Below are 14,738 nucleotides of genomic sequence, written 5' to 3'. Positions count from 1 at the left end.
AGGGTCAGGGGTCATGCAGCCTCATAGGACAGTTAGAGGAGAATGAAAACTCCTCCTACAAGCTTTAACCAGGGATTGACCGGACACTGATAGAAGTCACAAGACTGCTATACATTATATGGCTGATGAGAAATGGTATTTAGCTGTTTAAATTTACTAAAATAATTGCATTTCCACATTCTGTGTACTGACAGAGACCAGATATAGGGAATTCAGGGTCCTGGGTTAAGTAACCCTTAATGTACACTACAAATGGGGGTATTATATAGTTACATAGTTTGTGAGGTTGAAAAAAGACATCAGTCCATCCAGTTCAACCTATGATGTGTGTGTGTTTGCTGTTAACCGTAAATTTTATACCCCTGTATGTTGTGGTCTTTAAGGTGCCCATCTAAAAGTCTTTTGAAACTGCTCATCTAATAGTCTTTTGATAAGCTTATATTATTATTTATATATGTATAACAGACTCGTCCTAAAGATGCATATGCCTAAAATGCCTTGACCAGGGCTATGAGTACTAAAGCTTGTCTGTGACATCTGTTTAGGATCATGGTTTATGGTTTATTACTGAGGTAATCTGTATCATGGAATTTTTTTTCAAACACGCATTGTATTTTTTTTTAATTTAAAAAAAAATGTTTAATTTTTTTTTTTTTTATAACAATGAATCTTGATATATGTGTATCCGTAGGTCCACTCAAAAAATATTTTTCTCAATATAATTTGGGATGGTAGATATAAAGTAAAGTAGCTTTTCCATTCATTTTAACAATTAAAATAACAGGGTAGCCTAACTGCTGTTGTCTAAGCTTCACATATTTACCTTCCTTTATAACTCTTCACTCCCCTGCTACTCTGTCAACTGGGAGTAAAGAGAAATACTTCTTGGGATACTTTTAGGTATCGGAAGACTTACTCCACTTCCTCCTTCATTACAGCTCTAGTGTTTGGGGATTGGCTGCTCAGACACAAAGCGACTTTTGCCACTGTGGTCGATAACAAATGTTGCTTTGACCCCACTACTGATTTGAAACTTGAAAAAATTGCATAAAAAACAGATTATAGCCAGCTTTAGAATCCTCACATCTTATGCAAGACTATGGTGCTTTCATTATTCTCCATTACATCAGGAGACCTTAGGCCACCAAAGCATAGGGAAGATAAGGTTGGGGTGACCAGTCTAACAGTGCAGAGTAGCCTGCAAAGGATCAGGCAACTAAAAATGCATTTCACGGTGCATTTCAAGGTTTCTCGGATTTTTTTTAAGACCTAACTCTAGGTTTCTTGTTTGAATCAAGCCGATCCAAACTATTTGCTTCACTAACAGATGCACCTGCTGTAAGTGCTGTATTAACTGTGCATAGCATCAGCATATGTTCTGGCAAGTGAATCGGGCTTAGTGCTGTTTGTCATCAGTTTGTCATAATTTGTCATCCGTTTTTACTATCCTACAAATTCCTTAACCACTTGAGTCCTAGAGACATTTTTTCATCAAAAATGGACTGTTTGTGCATTTACATCTGTTTTTCATCAGATCCATTTTTTAATGGAAGAAAAATAGAGCTTTGATCTGTTCCAAAAAATGTATGTTGATGGAAGTGGATGTAAACAGATGTTAATGGACGGTCATCCATTTATATCAATTTTTTCATAGAAATGCATTGTCTGTTTTTCATCTATCTGTTAACAGTCCGCATGTGTGAAAGGGGCTTTAGGTTTTTAGTAAATATGCTGCTTTTGTCTGCATTGGCAAAGTAAGGTTCACTTTCAGGCATATTATTGTTATTGGATCTTGTGTGTATGTATGTATGTATGTATGTATACGTATATATATATATATATATATATATATATATATATATATATATATATATATATATATATATACAGTGCCTTGCAAGAGTATTCGCCCCCTTGAACTTTGTGACCTTTTGCCACATTTCAGGCTTCAAACATAAAGATATAAAACTGTAATTTTTTGTGAAGAATCAACAACAAGTGGGACACAATCATGAAGTGGAATGAAATGTATTGGATATTTCAAACTTTGTTAACAAATAAAAAACTGAAAAATTGGGCGTGCAAAATTATTCAGCCCCTTTACTTTCAGTGCAGCAAACTCTCTCCAGAAGTTCAGTGAGGATCTCTGAATGATCCAATGTTGACCTAAATTACTAATGATGATAAATAGAATCCACCTGTGTGTAATCAAGTCTCTGTATAAATGCACCTGCACTGTGATAGTCTCAGAGGTCCGTTTTAAAGCGCAGAGAGCATCATGAAGAACAAGGAACACACCAGGCAGGTCCGAGATACTGTTGTGGAGAAGTTTAAAGCCGGATTTGGATACAAAAAGATTTCCCGTGCTTTAAACATCCCAAGGAGCACTGTGCAAGCGATAATATTGAAATGGAAGGAGTATCAGACCACTGCAAATCTATGAAGACCTGGCCGTCCCTCTAAATTTTCAGCTCATACAAGGAGAAGACTGATCAGAGATGCAGCCAAGAGGCCCATGATCACTCTGAATGAACTGCAGAGATCTACAGTTGAGGTGGGAGACTCTGTCCATAGGACAACAATCATTCGATACTGCACAAATCTGGCCTTTATGGAAGAGTGGCAAGAAGAAAGCCATTTCTTAAAGATATCCATAAAAAGTGTTGTTTAAAGTTTGCCACAAGCCACCTGGGAGACACACCAAACATGTGGAAGAAGGTGTTCTGGTCAGATGAAACCAAAATCAAACTTTTTGGCAACAATGCAAAATGTTATGTTTGGCGTAAAAGCAACACAGCTCATCGCCCTGAACACACCATCCCCACTGTCAAACATGGTGGTGGCAGCATCATGGTTTGGGCCTGCTTTTCTTCAGCAGGGACAGGGAAGATGGTTAAAATTGATGGGAAGATGGATGGAGCCAAATACAGGACCATTCTGGAAGAAAACCTGATGGAGTCTGCAAAAGACCTGAGACTGGGACGGAGATTTGTCTTCCAACAAGACAATGATCCAAAACATAAAGCAAAATCTACAATGGAATGGTTCACAAATAAACATATCCAGGTGTTAGAATGGCCAAGTCAAAGTCCAGACATGAATCCAATCGAGAATCTGTGGAAAGAACTGAAAACTGCTGTTCACAAATGCTCTCCATCCAACCTCATTGAGCTCAAGCTGTTTTGCAAGGAGGAATGGGCAAATATTTCAGTCTCTCGATGTGCAAAACTGATAGAGACATACCCCAAGCGACTTACAGCAGTAATCGCAGAAAAAGGTGGCGCTACAAAGTATTAACTTAAGGGGGCTGAATTTTGCACGCCCAATTTTTCAGTTTTTTATTTGTTAAAAAAGTTTGAAATATCCAATAGAAACATAGAAACATAGAAACATAGAATGTGTCGGCAGATAAGAACCATTTGGCCCATCTAGTCTGCCCAATATATCTGAATCCTATGAATAGTCCCTGGCCCTATCTTGTATGAAGGATAGCCTTATGCCTATCCCATGCATGCTTAAACTCCTTCACTGTATTTGCAGCTACCACTTCTGCAGGAAGGTTATTCCATGCATCCACTACTCTCTCAGTAAAGTAATACTTCCTCATATTACTTTTAAACCTTTGCCCCTCTAATTTAAAACTGTGTCCTCTTGTGGTAGTTTTTCTTCTTTTAAATATGCTCTCCTCCTTTACCGAGTTGATTCCCTTTATGTATTTAAATGTTTCTATCATATCCCCTCTGTCTCTTCTTTCTTCCAAGCTATACATGTTAAGGTCCTTTATCCTTTCCTGGTAAGTTTTTTCCTGCAATCCATGTACTAGTTTAGTAGCTCTTCTCTGAACTCTCTCTAGAGTATCTATATCCTTCTGGAGATATGGCCTCCAGTACTGCGCACAATACTCCAAGTGAGGTCTCACCAGTGTTCTGTACAGCGGCATAAGCACTTCTCTCTTTCTACTGCTTATACCTCTCCCTATACATCCAAGCATTCTGCTGGCATTTCGTGCTGCTCTATTACATTGTCTTCCCACCTTTAAGTCTTCTGAAATAATTACTCCTAAATCCCTTTCCTCAGATACTGAGGTCAGGACTGTGTCAAATATTCTATATTCTGCCCTTGGGTTTTTACGCCCCAGGTGCATTATCTTGCACTTATCCACATTAAATTTCAGTTGCCAGAGTTCTGACCATTCTTCTAGTTTTCCTAAATCCTTTTCCATTTGGCGTTTCCCTCCAGGAACATCAACCCTGTTACATATCTTTGTGTCATCAGCAAAAAGACAAACCTTACCATCGAGGCCTTTTGCAATATCACTTATGAAGATATTAAACAAAATTGGTCCCAGTACAGATCCCTGAGGTACCCCACTGGTAACATGACCTTGTTCTGAATGTTCTCCATTGACTACAACCCTCTGTTGTCTGTCACTCAGCCACTGCCTAATCCACTCAACAATATGGGAGTCCATGCTCAATGACTGCAGTTTATTGATAAGTCTTCTATGTGGGACAGTGTCAAAAGCCTTACTAAAATCTAGATATGCAATGTCTACTGCACCTCCACCGTCTATTATTTTAGTCACCCAGTCAAAAAAATCTATAAGATTTGTTTGACATGATCTCCCTGAAGTAAACCCATGTTGTTTTTCATCTTGCAATCCATGGGATTTAAGATGTTCCACAATCCTATCCTTTAATAGGGTTTCCATTAATTTGCCTACTATTGATGTCAGACTCACTGGTCTATAGTTGCTCGATTCCTCCCTACTACCTTTCTTGTGAATGGGCACGACATTTGCCAATTTCCAGTCTTCCGGGACGACTCCTGTTACTAATGATTGGTTAAATAGATCTGTTAATGGTTTTGCCAGCTCACCACTAAGCTCTTTTAATAATCTTGGGTGTATCCCATCAGGACCCTGTGACTTATTTGTCTTCACTTTAGACAGCAATCTTAGAATGTCTTCCTCTGTAAAGACACATGCATCAAATGATTCATTAGTCATCCTTTCAAGTGGAGGTCCTTCTCCTTCTTTTTCTTCTGTAAAAACTGAACAGAAGTATTCATTAAGGCAGTCAGCTAGCCCTTTATTTTCTTCTACATACCTTCCGTCCTTTGTTTTTAATTTAGTTATTCCTTGTTTTAATTTCCTTTTTTCATTTATATATCTGAAGAATGTCTTATCCCCCTTTTTCATAGACTGAGCTAGTTTTTCTTCTGCCTGCGCTTTAGAAGTTCTTATAACTTGCTTGGCCTCTTTCTGCCTAATCTTGTAGATTTCCTTATCTTCATTGCTCTGGGTTTTTTTATAATTACAAAATGCTAGCTTTTTATTTTTAATGATTTGGGCCACTTCTGCTGAGTACCACAGTGGTCTCTTCCTTTTTTTGCTTTTACTGACAAGTCTAATGCAATTTTCTGTTGCCTTCAATAATGCACCTTTTAAGTAGTCCCATTTCTCCTGGACTCCATGTAATCCGTTCCAGTCTGATAAGGACTCATTTATGACTAATTTCATTTTTGAAAAGTCTGTTTTTCTAAAATCTAAAACTTTTGTTTTTGTGTGGTGTGACTCTTTCACAGTTCTTATATTAAACCACACTGACTGGTGATCACTAGATCCCAAGGTTTCGCCTACAATGACATCATATACCGAATCCCCATTTGTGAATACCAGATCCAAAATGGCCTCCCTCCGGGTTGGCTCCTCAACCACTTGTTGCAGAGACAACTCCAGTAGGGAATTTAGAATATCTGTACTCCTGGTAGAACCTGCTATTTTGGTTTTCCAGTTTATATCTGGAAGATTGAAATCTCCCATAATGATAACTTCTCCTTTCATTGTCATTTTAGCTATTTCTTCAACTAGTAGATCATCTAGTTCTTTAACTTGACCAGGTGGTCTATATATCACACCTACACGAGTTACTGCATGATTAGCAAACTGCAACGTAACCCAAACTGACTCTATGTTGGCCTCACCAACTTGTATTAGGTTAGATTTAATGCTATCTTTCACATACAGGGCCACTCCTCCTCCTTTCTTGCCTACTCTGTCTCTTCTGTATAAAGAGTACCCTGGTATGGTTATGTCCCAGTCATTTCTTTCATTAAACCATGTCTCCGTAACAGCCACTAAATCTACATTCTCAGATTCCATTATTGACCCAAGTTCATTGATTTTTTTACCTAAACTGCGAGCATTTGTAGACAGGACTCTGAGCTTATCATTTCTTAACCTCTGTGCTTCTGACCTGTTCTGGCTTCCTTTGAGACTTCACTTTATCTTTTTTGTCCTTGGCTGCAGTCTTGCATACATTAGACATAGGAGTCGATGGTTTCTCACCCTCTGTGCTTGAGTCCATATCCATGTTGTCCTTACATTCTGAGAGTGCTGCAAATGAATTTTGGAGAACCACCGACTGTGGGACTTGTCTTCTATCCACCACTCTAAGTCTTCCAGAACCTACAGTAACCCATCTGCCATTTCTGGGGGTCCTCTGTGGCAGTGGCATTGCAGCAGTCCCAGCTGGAGTTTGTTTAACAGATAATTTAAATATCTCTGATTTCAAAAATGCAATTTCCTGCTGCAGTAAGGAGAATTGCCTACAGATCTGACAGCATCCGAATCTCCAAAGAGTGGAACATGAAATAAATGCACAACAATTCCTGCACTGAACCAAGTCTGCCATTTTAAAGAGGAGAAAAAAAAAAATGTAAATTTAAGTCAAACAAATCTTACCTTTTTTTTTTTTTAGTTTTCCACCTTCCAGCCTACCTCCTGACTATCTCCTGCAATATCTCTTCAATGTACTTAAAATGGTGTACTTGAATGGTGTACTTGCAGCTAATTGAATTAGGCCAGCTAATTAGTATTTCTCTATATATACACACTCCTTCACAGCTCCTCCCCCAGCAACAATTCTAACACCTTAATGGGCTAGTCTCATTAGCAAATGCAAATAGCAAACACCTGACCAAATTCCTTTCCCCTTCTCAAGCAATAGCCAGCAAAAAATACAGATGAGTCAGTTGCAAACTCCAAGCCAATCTCTTGCAGTATCTATTCAATCTCTTCAGTTTCCTGCAATATCTCTTCAATGTACTTAAAATGGTGTACTTGAATGGTGTACTTGCAGCTAATTGAATTAGGCCAGCTAATTAGTATTTCTCTATATATACACACTCCTTCACAGCTCCTCCCCCAGCAACAATTCTAACACCTTAATGGGCTAGTCTCATTAGCAAATGCAAATAGCAAACACCTGACCAAATTCCTTTCCCCTTCTCAAGCAATAGCCAGCAAAAAATACAGATGAGTCAGTTGCAAACTCCAAGCCAATCTCTTGCAGTATCTATTCAATCTCTTCAGTTTCCTGCAATATCTCTTCAATGTACTTAAAATGGTGTACTTGAATGGTGTACTTGCAGCTAATTGAATTAGGCCAGCTAATTAGTATTTTCTCTATATATATACACACTCCTTCACAGCTCCTCCCCCAGCAACATTTCGTTCCACTTAATGATTGTGTCCCACTTGTTGATTCTTCACAAAAAATTACAGTTTTATATCTTTATGTTTGAAGCCTGAAATGTGGCAAAAGGTTGCATAGTTCAAGGGGGCCAAATACTTTCGCAAGGCACTGTGTATATATATATATATATATATATATATAATATTTTTTTTTTTTATATTATAGGTGTAACATCCATAATGTGTTGTAAATAATATTTACCAGACATATTGCAGGCTATTGAATAAACTGTTAATTTGAGAAATTATAATAGTTGTATATTGTATAGATTTTAATACTTATATGGGACAGTGTTTTCATGAAAATCTGTTAATCATTCAGTTTAAATATATTGTTTTTAGCACAGCATCTTCAAGTTGCACTGTGGGAAAAATTCTTGACTAGATTTTACATCATTAAGTATAACTGTCAACCACCCGTGGCTATTTATATTAAAAAAATTCTAATTATAACAGTACAGTTCAACAGTTGAAATAGTTCTTTAAACTTTCACTGTAAGTGATGCATATTACTGAACAAATGTCATATCAAACATCAGGATCAGTATTTACTTGATTTAATTCAGGTGTCTGTAAGCAAAAGGTCTATTGAATAAAGGTTACTGCAAAGATTGTGTGGCATCGTCATCTTCCATCTGGCATGTACAAAACATCCCCTGGGTAGAGTTTGTACCATTAAAGGCAAACAGGCTCTGTCTATGTATTCTGTTTTGCTAATTCTCCAGCATGAAGATGAGTGTTTGCTTGGGTATTGATCATCTGACCTCTACAAATGAGGGGAATCAGTGTTCAAGTAGAGTTGATGATTGGCTAGCTCCACTCAAGCATTCATTCTACAAGCTTCTTTAGGGGAAACCATCTGTTCAAGGTTGTGGCACATCTAAAATGGCCCAATACTGGATGAATTCCAGTGATTATAGAAGCAGGTTCTCCATAACCAACAGCCCTATTTTTTTTTCAGGGTTGGAGGGTATAGGTCCGCTTAAAGATTATAACAAGAAAATATACACAGTATATGTGTGTTTATGTATGTGAATGTATATATATATATATATATATATATATATATACTGCTCAAAAAAATTAAAAGAACACTTTCAAAACACATCAGATCTCAATGGTGTAAAAAAAACATGCTGGATATCTATACTGCTATAGACTGGGTAATGCATTAGGATCGAAAGAATGCCACATCATTTGATGGAAATGAAAATGATCAACCTACAGAGGGCTGAACTCAAAGACACCCCCAAAAATCAAAGGGAAAAAAATGATGCAGCAGGCTAGTCCATTTTGCTGAAGTTTCATTGCAGCAACTCATAATGGCACTCAGTAGTTTGTATGGCCCCCACATGCTTGTATGCATGCCTGACAATGTTGGGGCATGCTCCTAATAAGACGACAGATGGTGTCCTGGGGTATTTCCACCCAGATTTGGACCAGGGCCTCACTGTGCTCCTTAACAGACTGAGGTGGAACCTTGTGGCATTGGATGGACCGAAACATAATGCCCCAGAGGTATAAATAATATAAATTTCTTAATTCTTCCGGAACTGGCTGCATACTCTAACCACATAAGGCCCAGCATTTTCGTGCACCAGGAGGAACCCAGGACCCACTGCACCAGCGCAGGGTTTGACAATGGATCCAGGGATTTCATCCCCATACCTATTGGCAGTCAGGGTGCCATTGTCTAGCCTGTAGGGGTCTGTGTGTCCCTCCCATGAATATGCCTCCCCTGACCATCACTGACCCATCACCAAACCGGTCATGCTGAATGATGTTACAGACAGCATAACATTCTCCATGGCTTCTCCAGAACCTTGCATGTCTGTCACATGTGCTCAGGGTGAACCTGCTCTCATCTGTGAAATGCACAGGGTGCGAGTAAATTCTGGTGTTCAATGGCAAATGCCAATCGAGCTAAACGGTGTCGGGCAGTGAGCACAGGGCCCACTAGAGGATGTTAGGCCCTCAGGCCACCCTCATGGAGTCTTTTTCTGATTGTTTGGTCAGAGACATTCACACCAGTGGCCTGCTGGAGGTCATTTTGTAGGGCTCTGGCAGTGCTCATCCTTTCCTCCTTGCACAAAGGAACAGATTCCAGTGCTGCTTATGGGTTCGGGACCTTCTAAGGCCCCATCCAGCTCTCCTAAAGTAACTGCCTGTCTCCTGTAATCTCCTCCATGCTCTTGAAATTGTACTGGGAGACACAGCAAACCTTCTGGCAATGGCAGGTATTGATGTGCCATCTTGGAGGAGTTGGACTGCCTGTGCAACCTCTATAGAGTCCAGGTATTGCCTTGTGCTACCAGTAGTGACACTGACCCTAGCCAAATGCAAAACTAGTGAAAAACAGTTTGAAAAAATGAGAAGGGAAAAAAAATTCAGTGGCCTCCACCTGTAAAACCATTCCTGTTTTGGAGGTTGTCTCATTTTTCCCCATCTAGTGCACCTGTTAATTTAATTAACACCAAAGCAGCTGAAACTGATTGAAAAACCCTCTGCTAGTTAGCTGACCAGATAAATACACCAGGAGTTTTATTGACTTGTTGCTGTACTCTGATTAAAAAGTGTTTCTTTCATTTTTTTTTTAAGCGGTGTGTGTATATATATATATATATATATATATATATATATATATATATACTGTATAAATATGAAGCTACATTAGGTTTCTAGAAATGGGCTACTGTTACCGCCCATCGAATGTATTCCAATCCGCTAGGTTTTACAGCTATAGATTTTGCAGGGGCTACAGTTCCTCAACATGTTTCGTAAAAAATGCTTCCTCAGAAAAGGATGCTGAAAAAACTTTGTTGACAAAATCCTTTTCTCTTGGGAAATGTGGGTGACTGATATGGCCAGAAACCAGAGAGAAGAGAGAGCAGATAAAGAGGCAAAGGATCACTAAATCTCTCAACTAATCCTAATTGTGGACTTGGTACTACACCACATATTCACTGTGCAGCAGAAAAAGGGAGGGAATTCTTACACCGGTCCTTGCTAAGAATGTTTTGACGCATATGGTGAAAGCACACCAACTGCCGGAGCAAATTCTTTTTTGCATTGTAGTTATGGCATCTATGAAAGGCAGAGCTGAGTGGGGGAGGGGGGCATAGCAGGTCTTTCTTGATGACGTGACAGCTCCCTTAATAGTTTTTTTTTCATTCTTTATTTTTACATTGTGCAATTGCAAGAGGTATTCCAAGTCAGAAGTGCAAATCATAAAGAAACATGAGTACATAATACTATCACAGACACATAGGGGTTGATTTTTTAAAGGCAAAAAGACTGTACGCTTTGCAAAATGCAGTTGCTCTCTCTGCAAGTGCTGTCGCTTCAGAGCTTAGTAAATGAGGTAAGGCTTCAAGAGTACCCAATCACAAGCAAGGAGATTTAAAAAAATAAAATGTTTGCTTGCACTTGATTGGATGATGGAAGTCAACAGAGCTTCTGCTCATTTACTAAACTCTGGAGCAAGTGCAACTGCACTTTGCAAAGTGCACAGACTGTTTGCCTTTAGTAAATCGACTATCCTACTGTTATGGGAGAACACGGCCATGTTCTCCCATAACAGTAGAATAGGTAAAATGGCAATAACACAGAAAATAAGATAGTATCAGAGAAACACTAATTTGCTGAATCCCATAAGTGCCGATAAAGGTGTTACAAATGCTTCATTCAAATAATAGAATTAACACAGCACCTTCGTTCTTGCTCCTAAGTTCTTTTAACCCACGCTGTACTGGGAGATTACGATGGTGGGGGTGGACACAATTGAGACATCTTACTGAGGATAAGTAATGTCCATTGTGCTTACTTTTTATTAGGTTTTAAGAATGATGGGCTATGACCCAAAAAAAAAAATCAGACCTCCATGAAACTAACCGCTTGTTTCTTCTTGCGGCGTTAAGTCCTGTAAATGTTTACTTCCAACTGTATTGGTGTTTACTATGACCATATTCAATGGAGACATTCCCTAATCTTTTTTTAATATATTCTATAAGTAGCAGGAGCAACACTGGATAGGCTAGCAGTTCATCATTGCTGTGATAACAGGGCGTTAATTACACTGTTTACCAGCTTCCCTGTGATAAAATACTTGAGAAGCACAGTGCTTATAATAATACAGATAATGGCCTGACTTGGCAAACTCATTTTAACATAATATGTGCAAAATGAAACAAGTCACAAGTTAATACAACAGCAGAAAGCTGGAGAAGAGGAGATCAGCTAATGCAGTCAAAATTGAAACGTGAGGAATAATATTTTTTGAATGATCTTAAGCAATTGTCTGTCTTGCTTTTATACTTGTTACTGTTGATATTAGTATTCTTATTATCAGTGGTTGTTGGTTTTCCTAGCTATAGTATTACATTTTTTTTATTCAGTTTGGGCATAATTTAAAGGAGGACCCTATGTCTTTTTGGCCTCACTCATTTGGGTTTAATTAAGTAAACACCCATGTGAAGGCCGGGCGTGCCCAGATGTTCTGTGCATCTGTGTGCAGGCAGTCCCATTTTAGTTAGTTGGGATGCAGAGGCTGCAAGAAAACAGCCACTGCTCCCAATTTGACATCTGTGTGGCTGTGTTCTGCGTGCATGTCCCCAAATCAAACTCGCATCTCACATGTCTGCGCTAGGAGACAAGTACCTGCACTTACAAGGGTGTCAGATTGGGAGCAGCTGTTGCATTACAGTTGACATGAATGGGATTACCTGCATTCAGTTGCACAGAACACCTGTGCATCCCATGCAGGAAAAACCTAGTCCTCAAACAAGTGTACACTTAAGTATTCCTATGTGCATGAGGCCTTAGAAAAAAACTTCTTCTTAGATTAGGTTGGAAAGCACAATGCCAAATTTTCACCTATTTATAATTAACAAGAAAATATATATTTACATCAGCTGATGCACTGAAGTCCTTAACCCCTTCTTGCTGCCACTTCCCTGCCCTTTAACAGGTTCTAAATGCCAGGGGGTTGAAGTGGGCATTGTGATCATGTCACTGCTGTGATTGCAATCATAGCAGTCACATAGTAGGAAAGCTCCCGATTTCACGGTTACAGCAAAGTGTTTACATAGGGACGCATATATGCGGCTGCTTTGTGTTAAAGCCCACTCACAGAGAGGCCACATATGTGTGCTACATTGGTGAGAGGAGGTTAAGGTCAGGTCTCTACACTCTGCTCTTTCCCTTTTTCTGTGCATGTGCTCTGTTATTATATTAAAGCTGATCTCTAGCTTTAGTTGCAATTGAAATAGTTCACTCGGGCCAAGCTGGTCCAAACAAACTATTTATTTCGCTAACACGTGTGGTTGCTCTGAGGAGGCTACATATAGTATACAACACTGTTGCGGGTGTGAGACAAGACCTTCCTGTCTAATACCGAGAACAAAATACCGCTGGTCTGAGTGGTGCTCAGCTGTTCATAGGCAGCTTTGTATTCCATCATTGAATACAAAGCTTCCTCTGATCAGTTGAGTCAGAGATTGTGACATCATTAGCCCGCCTCTCTGAATCAGGCAACCAAAGTAAGCTTTGTATTTACTGAATAGAATACAAAGCTGCCTATGAATGGCTGAGCGCCACTCAGAACGACACTATTTTGTTCCGTTTGGTTTGAGACTGGAAGGTCTCGTCTCAAACCTAGAACACAGTGCTGTATACTGCATGTAGCATCCGCTACAAGCAGTATATACAGCACACCCAACGGCTGTACATGTTAACGAGGGACATAGATTATTTGGAGCAGCTTGGCCTGAACAAAGTATTTAAACAGAAACTAAAGCTGGAGGCAGCCAATTCACTGCCTGAAGTTGGGAGAAGAGTCAAACTAGTGAAAGTACATCTGCTGTAGGATATATTAGTCCACTGTGCCTACAGCTACAGAGGTCAGTGAGAGGCTTGATTTAAACCTAATTTACTGATTAAGAATATGTCAACATATCACTACCTTTAGCCAGCCCACAGTTCCATTCTGACACCAGGGAGAGCAAGAAATGGGCCAAGTAATTGCAAACAGGACAGGAATACACAGATTTAAAAAAAAAAAAAAAAAAAGAAAAAAAAACATTGAAAGATGTTCTAACCTTTCCCTATTCTACTAAATGAGTTTATTTGTTTTTGTCTGTCATCTTTGGTTAGGTTTTCTATAATTTCCTGTGATGACAGGAAGTGAGGAGAAATGTCCCTTTTTCCCATTTTCAGGAAAAGTTCAGAAATCATTACCATACCATCACAGTAACCATTTTTCATGTAAAATGAATAAAATTTGCCCCATATTATATAACCCATTTTGGTACATATAGAATGATGTGTTCATAGTGTGCACTAATCCTTTGAGACAGTATCTGCAGCAGAGTGTCCCCAGAAACTTAAACATGCAAGCTATGGGAATTAATTAGTGACCTACATTAATACTTGCAACTTACATAGAGTGATGACATTTTAAAATACATGTACACTTTTCCTAGAGGGGATAATGTGACAGTGTTTTTGTGACCTAAGCAGATAATTTATTGTGATACTGCAGCATTTCGAACACACGTAGAATAGCAGGAGTTTAATTGATCTTCCCATCCAGAGTGTAGCAGTCCCTGGTAACCTAATAAACACATAGGAAATACAATAAACAGATGCAGCCAACACACCCTTTGTTGTTGTCCCAATGATTTAAAGTAGAACTCCAGTATTTTTGTTTTTATTTTTAGATTCTCCCCCTCATAGAAAAAATTCTCCACTTACCTCTCCGTGCTGGACTTCTTCCTAGATCCATCAGATATCTTTGGGCACCAGGGTCATTCTGTCCATTAACCAATTCTGTATTTCAGAAGGATTTGCCCCCTTAATGACCAGGCCATTTTTTGCGATTCAGCACTGCGCGGTCGTGCGCCGTTGTACCGAAATAAGATTGATGTCCTTTTTTTCCCCATAAATAGAGCTTTCTTTTAGTGGTATTTGATCACCTGTGCAATTTTCTTTTTTTTCCGCGCTATAAACAAAAAAAGAGAGATGATTGTTAAAAAAAAAAAACAATATTTTTCACATTCTGCTATATAACATTCCCAAAAAAAAAAATTAAAATCTATTTTTTTTTTCATCCTTCTAGGCCAATTTGTATTCTGCTACATATTTTTGGTAAAAAAAACCTCAATAAGCGTATTTTGATTCGTTTGCGCAAAAGTTATCGCGTCTA

The 14,738-nt window shown here is 38.9% G+C and overlaps 1 protein-coding gene across 5 annotated transcripts in view; it reads left to right on the top strand.

Moving 5' to 3' along the window:
* Positions 1–14,738, top strand: part of PCDH17 (protocadherin 17) — a 294,022-nt gene that overhangs the window by 77,564 nt on the left and 201,720 nt on the right. The gene's annotated exons all lie outside the window — the stretch shown is intronic.

The sequence above is a fragment of the Pelophylax lessonae genome, assembly GCF_965119305.1.
Source record: "Pelophylax lessonae genome assembly, chromosome: 2".
Lineage (NCBI taxonomy): Eukaryota > Metazoa > Chordata > Amphibia > Anura > Ranidae > Pelophylax > Pelophylax lessonae.
Note: the sequence above shows the minus strand (reverse complement) of the source record. Positions and strands in the feature narration are given on the sequence as shown.